This window comes from Microtus ochrogaster, chromosome 10 (assembly GCF_000317375.1).
Source record: "Microtus ochrogaster isolate Prairie Vole_2 chromosome 10, MicOch1.0, whole genome shotgun sequence".
NCBI classification, from domain to species: Eukaryota; Metazoa; Chordata; class Mammalia; order Rodentia; family Cricetidae; genus Microtus; species Microtus ochrogaster.
Window position 1 is genome coordinate 75,410,511 of NC_022016.1, and position 5,663 is coordinate 75,416,173.

The window sequence follows — 5,663 nt, forward strand, 5'->3', positions numbered from 1 at the left end:
GGCTACATAGTGAGTTTCAAGCTAACCTGGGCTACCTAGTAAGACATTGTCTCAGAAAAAAGAACTAGCTGGGCATAGTGGTGCATGCCTCTAATCCCAGCATTTGGGAGACAGGAGCAGGCAGATCTCTGGCCAAACTGGTCTACATAGGAAATTCCAGGAATACACAGTAAGACCCTGTCGAAAGAAAAAGCAAGCAAGCAAGCAAGCAAGGAAGGAAGGAAGGATGGAAGGAAGGAAAGAAAACACCAGCCATTAAACACATAAGCAACATCCAGCGATTGCCTGCAACATGCAAGGCAATAGTGTTCAAGGAATGATCTGAGAGGTAAGGTCTGAAGACTAAGCTGCCATGATCTCAAGGGCAGAAAGCTGGGGATGAAAGGAAATAAAGGAAAATCAGAGTGACCAACACAGCAAGCGGGGAGAAAATGACATGGCCTGAAGGTGGAGAGCTGGGCAGAAGACACAGGCACACAAAGCTAGGAATCTGGGAATCCACAGAGACAGCAGAATAAAGCAGAAGGGTGTGTCCTGACAGTCCTGCCAACAGTGTGCAGAATGACTCAGAGAGGAGACATGAAAGCAGGTGAAGAAAACGGGTAGGAGGCTGCTGCAGTGGTCCGGGCATAAGTGACAGCAGCCTGGACGCAGTCTGCTGATGGGAATGAAAAGAAGGGAACAGATTCAAAACAAAAGCAGAATCTACAGACTTGGTTGCTGGGTTGAGGGACATGGAAAGAGGGTAGAAAGGCTATCTTGGGAGTTTCGGGGATAACTGGAAATGACTAAGGTGAAGAAGAGTAAAATGGGAACAGGGAGAACGGGTGATCTACCTCAGCTGCAGTCAGTTGGGGGAGTCTGTGATGTCAGAGGCAGGAGGATAGGAGGGTCCAGAACTCACAGGGATCGATCCAGTGGAGTAACAACCACCAACAGAAAAAAAAGAGTGTTGAAGTCCTTGAGTAGGCTATAGAGAAGAGAAGACAGGGCAGTGTCTGTCCCTTGAAAGACTTTATTTAGAGGTCTGGGAGCCAGTGAGGACTCATTCAGAAATCAGGCAAAGGGTCACAGCAGCCTAGAGCAGAGAAGGTCCAGCAGATAAAGAGTGAATGATGGCAAACACTGTCAAATGGTCAAGTTCCTAAGGGATGGGACAACAGTAACCTGGTTCTTCTGAGAACCCATTTATGGCACAGCGAATTGAATTCATCTCTGCCATGGTGATAGCTAAGAAGGTTAAATGCTTGTTTGGGGTGGGATAAAAATAGAACCTTTGAGTAATCTCTTAAAGAAATGCTGCATTTCCTTCTGGGTGTAAGCACAAAACAATCCTATACATTTTTAAGATCTTTTTTTTTAATATTTATTTATTTATTATGTATACAATATTCTGTCTGTGTGTCTGCAGCCAGAAGAGGGCATCAAATCTCATTTCAGATGGTTGTGAGCCACCATGTGGTTGCTGGGAATTGAACTCAGGACCTTTGGAAGAGCAGACAATGCTCTTAACCGCTGAGCCATCTCTCCAGCCCCCATTTTTAAGATCTTCTCCAGTACTTTCAGTGTGTTAAGGTATACAGAGTACAGCCAGATATAGAGGTGTGTACACCGTATCAGCACTTGGGAGGTAGAGACAGGAGGATCGAGAGCTGAAGATTGTCCTCAGGTGCATAGTGAGTTCCTAGTCCATCTTGGGCTTCATGAGACCCTACCTCAAAACATAAAACAACAAAAACCCCATCCACGTAAACTTCATCACCCAAACTACTTTTAACTGTGCAGAACATGGATGTTAAATTTTCATCTTATAAAACTGAAACTCTGGGGCTGGAGCGATGACTCATCACTTAAGAGCACTTGCTGCTCTTCCAGAGGCCCCAGGTTCTGGTCCCAGCACCCACATGGTAGCTCACAACTGCCTTTAACTCCAGTTCCACGGGATCCACTGCACTCTACCGGGAATGCATGAATGTGGTTCACAAACATACATTCAGACAAAACAGACATACACATAAAATCAGTAAATAAGTCTTAAGAAAAAAGTTGCCTCATGTGGTGGCACACGCCTTTAATCCCCCAACACTTCAGAGAGGCAGATAAATCTCTGTGAATTCAAGGCCACCTTGGGCCACAGCAAGCTCCATGCCAGCCAGAGCTACATAGTGAAACCCTGCCTTAAATAAATAAGTCTGTTTTTTAACCTTTAATCACCAATGTGCCCTTTTCCAAGCTAAACACTTCTTGATTCTATCTGGTAGAACAATTGATCCTGGCAGCTCAAAAGTGTACAAAGTATCTTGACTATGTGGCAGATACAGACATATTTCCAAAGGTCAACGTCTCTCGTGTTTGAAAAAGCTCATCATTGATTAACCAACCTTCCATTAGATTAGAGAAAAAGTTAACACAAAATACTGTCAATATTTTCTGAACATCCTTCCTTGCAAGTTACTTTTATACCTGCCCTGTTTAAAAGAAATCGAGTAATAACTTAAACTCAGCTATCTCCCACACAGACGTTTCTCCTGGTTTCTTTTTGTTTTCTTGTTTACTTTGCTTACTCTTGCTGTGCTGCCCAGGCTAGCTTAAGTGAACTTCCCCTCAGCCTGCCGAGACCTGGGAATACAGGTGTGTGCATACCAATGAGCCTAGAGTCTCGTAACTAACTTCGTTCAATACAAACTTTTAGTAGAAACTAAACTGTGATTGGTTTTTTTGTTTGTTTGTTTGTTTGTTTGTTTGTTTTGGATTTTCGAGACAGGGTTTCTCTGTAGCTTTGGTTCCTGTCCTGGAACTAGCTCTAGTAGACCAGGCTGGCTTTGAACTCCCAGAGATCCACCTGCCTCTGCTGGGATTAAAGGCGTGTGCCACCGCCCAGCACTATGATTGGTTTTCATTTTAATTTGGTAAATACAAGTTTACTGGAATTAGTCTAGCAGTAAATAATGTTGGAAGGGGCTTAAAGATTGGGAGCTGGAGAGATGGCTGGGGGGGTAAGAACACTGGCTGCTCTTCAGAGGATCTCAGTTCAATTCCTAGAAACCATCCATAATGAGATCTGGTGCCCTCTTCTGGAATGCAGGCAGAGATACAGGCAGAACACTGTATTCATAATAAATAAGTTTTTAAAAAAGAAAGATTAACTTAAAGAATATCCTAGCGTGTGTTTGGTTTTCCATTAGATACACAGGACATTTTACTGTAAGAGCCTTCACAGGCTCAGTATCAACAATGTCACAAGATTGTGAGTGAGAAGTAAATGAAACAGGAACTTTACTCTGTGATGGTGGCTAAGGCCTTACTTCTTAATCTGAAGCGTTCTTTAGCTAAACTGCCTTACCTCTGCTCTCCAATTTATCTGCGGTGAGTTTGGCACTACCTACCACGAGGGGTTTTATACAGAGAAATGCGGCTGCAGAAGCATGGCTCGGTGATGAAGCCCTTTCCTAGCATACACAATACCCTGGGTTTAAAACCCAGCACAGCCAGAAAGAAAAAGTTAATACAAATCAGCAATAACCCTAACAGACAGTTCTCCGACTACGATACACAGATGGTGGATAAGTAGTCCAGGAAATGAGGCTCAGAAAATGATTAGTACTGAGGAGATGCAAGCCAGAATAGTGAGCTTTCCCATCACATGCACGAGGACTGCTAAAAAAAAGAGACCCATAACGACCAAGAGCCAGGAGGGGCTTTCGTACCAATGGAATACCAGACAGCCTTCCACAGCAATAGAGCGCCTTGAAAACACTACATCAAAGAAGCCAGTCACGAAAGAGCAACACCACATGACCCCCTTTATATGGAGTATGCACAGCAGGCAAATCCAGAGACACGGAGTGGGTGAGGAGCTGACCGCAGATTAGACAGACTGGAAGTGAAAGCATCTGGGGTGTGTGTTCGCCTGCTGGGGTGAAGAAACGTTCTAGAACCGGTCATGGGAAGGATAATCTGGAAATCACTGAACAGATTTTAAGGGTGAGCTGTGCAGCATGGAAAGTGTGTCTGATGAGCAGTTTAACATCATGTCTGGAAAGGGTTCCGGTTTATCTTAGTATTTGAATGAACACAGAAGTCCTCCAATCCAGTCATTCAGTCTGAAAGACAACAGGTCATCGTTTGTTCTGATTAGAGAGAGTTGTGCAATGCACGACAGCCCAGGGAGAGAAGTTCACAATCAGCAAGTCCCTGTGGCCTCAGAGCTGGCAGAGGAGCCCATATGACATAACAGACATACAGCCTCAAGAGCTGGGAGTTAGAAGAATGCGCTCCAGGAGACGGTGGCAAAGGCAATCCTCCCTGACCAGGCAGTGTGCTGTGACAAGGACAGAGTTCCCATTTTGTACTAAATGCCAAGTGTGTTTTTTACAAACTCCTGAGTGATCCCTCAAATTCAATAAATAAGACCATTTCAACCACTGAAGCAGGGCGTGAACCAGAGGCACAGGGAAGGAGACAGTCAAGTGTGCCAAGGAATAGATGCACGGTTCACCCACACCTAAGTGTGTGCCACGCACCCTCTGGAAGGTTTCTCAACTCTGAAGCAGATACTGCCAATATTTTCTAAGTGACAGAAAGGTTAACAGGCCCAACATAGGTAGTATAACAAAAAGGCAAAGGCGCTCTTTCCGGTCACCTCTCCCTCTTTGTCTGGAAAACAACAACAACACAAACCACACACAAACCACACACACGCAACTAAAATGATGCCATCTACAGAAGATATTTAACTAGTTGTCTAAATTCTTATTCTTTTTTTGTAATTTTATTTTATGTTCACTGGTGCTTTGCCTGCATGTATATCTGTGTGAAGGTGTCACATCCGCTGGAACTGGAGTTACAGACAGGTGTGTGCTGCCATGTGGGTGCTGGGAATTGAACCCAGGTCCTCTGGAAGAGCAGCCAGGGCTCTTAACTACTGAGCCATCTCTTTAACACCCTACATTCCTATTCTAACTGCTAAAAACTGGTGGTTACATGAGTATAGAGACACATAAATTACTCACCTTGCCCCTAAATTTCTATTTAAAAACTAGATACCTAATGTATGCATGTGTCCACCACGTCTCCTGAGAGGGCCTTGGAATGGCAAGAAGGAGCACTTAGAAAGCAGCTGTATATGGTGTCTCGACATCACTCTCCACCGAAGGAAACCAAGAGTCCTTGGAGAAATGCCTGGTGTTGTAGCAGCATGGACAATGCAAAGGGTCTGGGGAGATGGACCCGCATTAGGCAGCTCACAACCACCTACAATTCTAGCTCCAGAGAATCTGGTACCTTTACTCGCTTGCACACGCATGCCCAAACACACACACACACGCACGCACACACGCACGCACACACACACACACACACACAAATAAACATTAAAAATTTTAAAAAGAGCAGGATGATGGTGGCACATGCCTTTAATCCTAGCATTTGGGAGGCAGAGGGAGGATCTCCGAGTTCAAGGTCAGCCTCGTCTACTGAATGAGGTCCAGGACAGCCAAGGCTACACAGAGAAACCCTGCCTTGGAAAAAAAAAAATAAAAAGAAAATACAAGAGGAGATTGGACATCACTACAGCAAAACCTTGTCTTGAAACACCAAATAAATAAATAAATAAAAATCTTCCTAATTTTAGTCTGAAGGAAACAAAGTGTCTACACCAATTA

At 44.3% G+C, this 5,663-nt stretch overlaps 1 protein-coding gene across 1 annotated transcript in view; it reads right to left on the bottom strand.

Moving 5' to 3' along the window:
• The window catches only part of Scp2 (sterol carrier protein 2), a 79,270-nt gene that overhangs the window by 21,221 nt on the left and 52,386 nt on the right, over nucleotides 1-5,663 (bottom strand). The gene's annotated exons all lie outside the window — the stretch shown is intronic.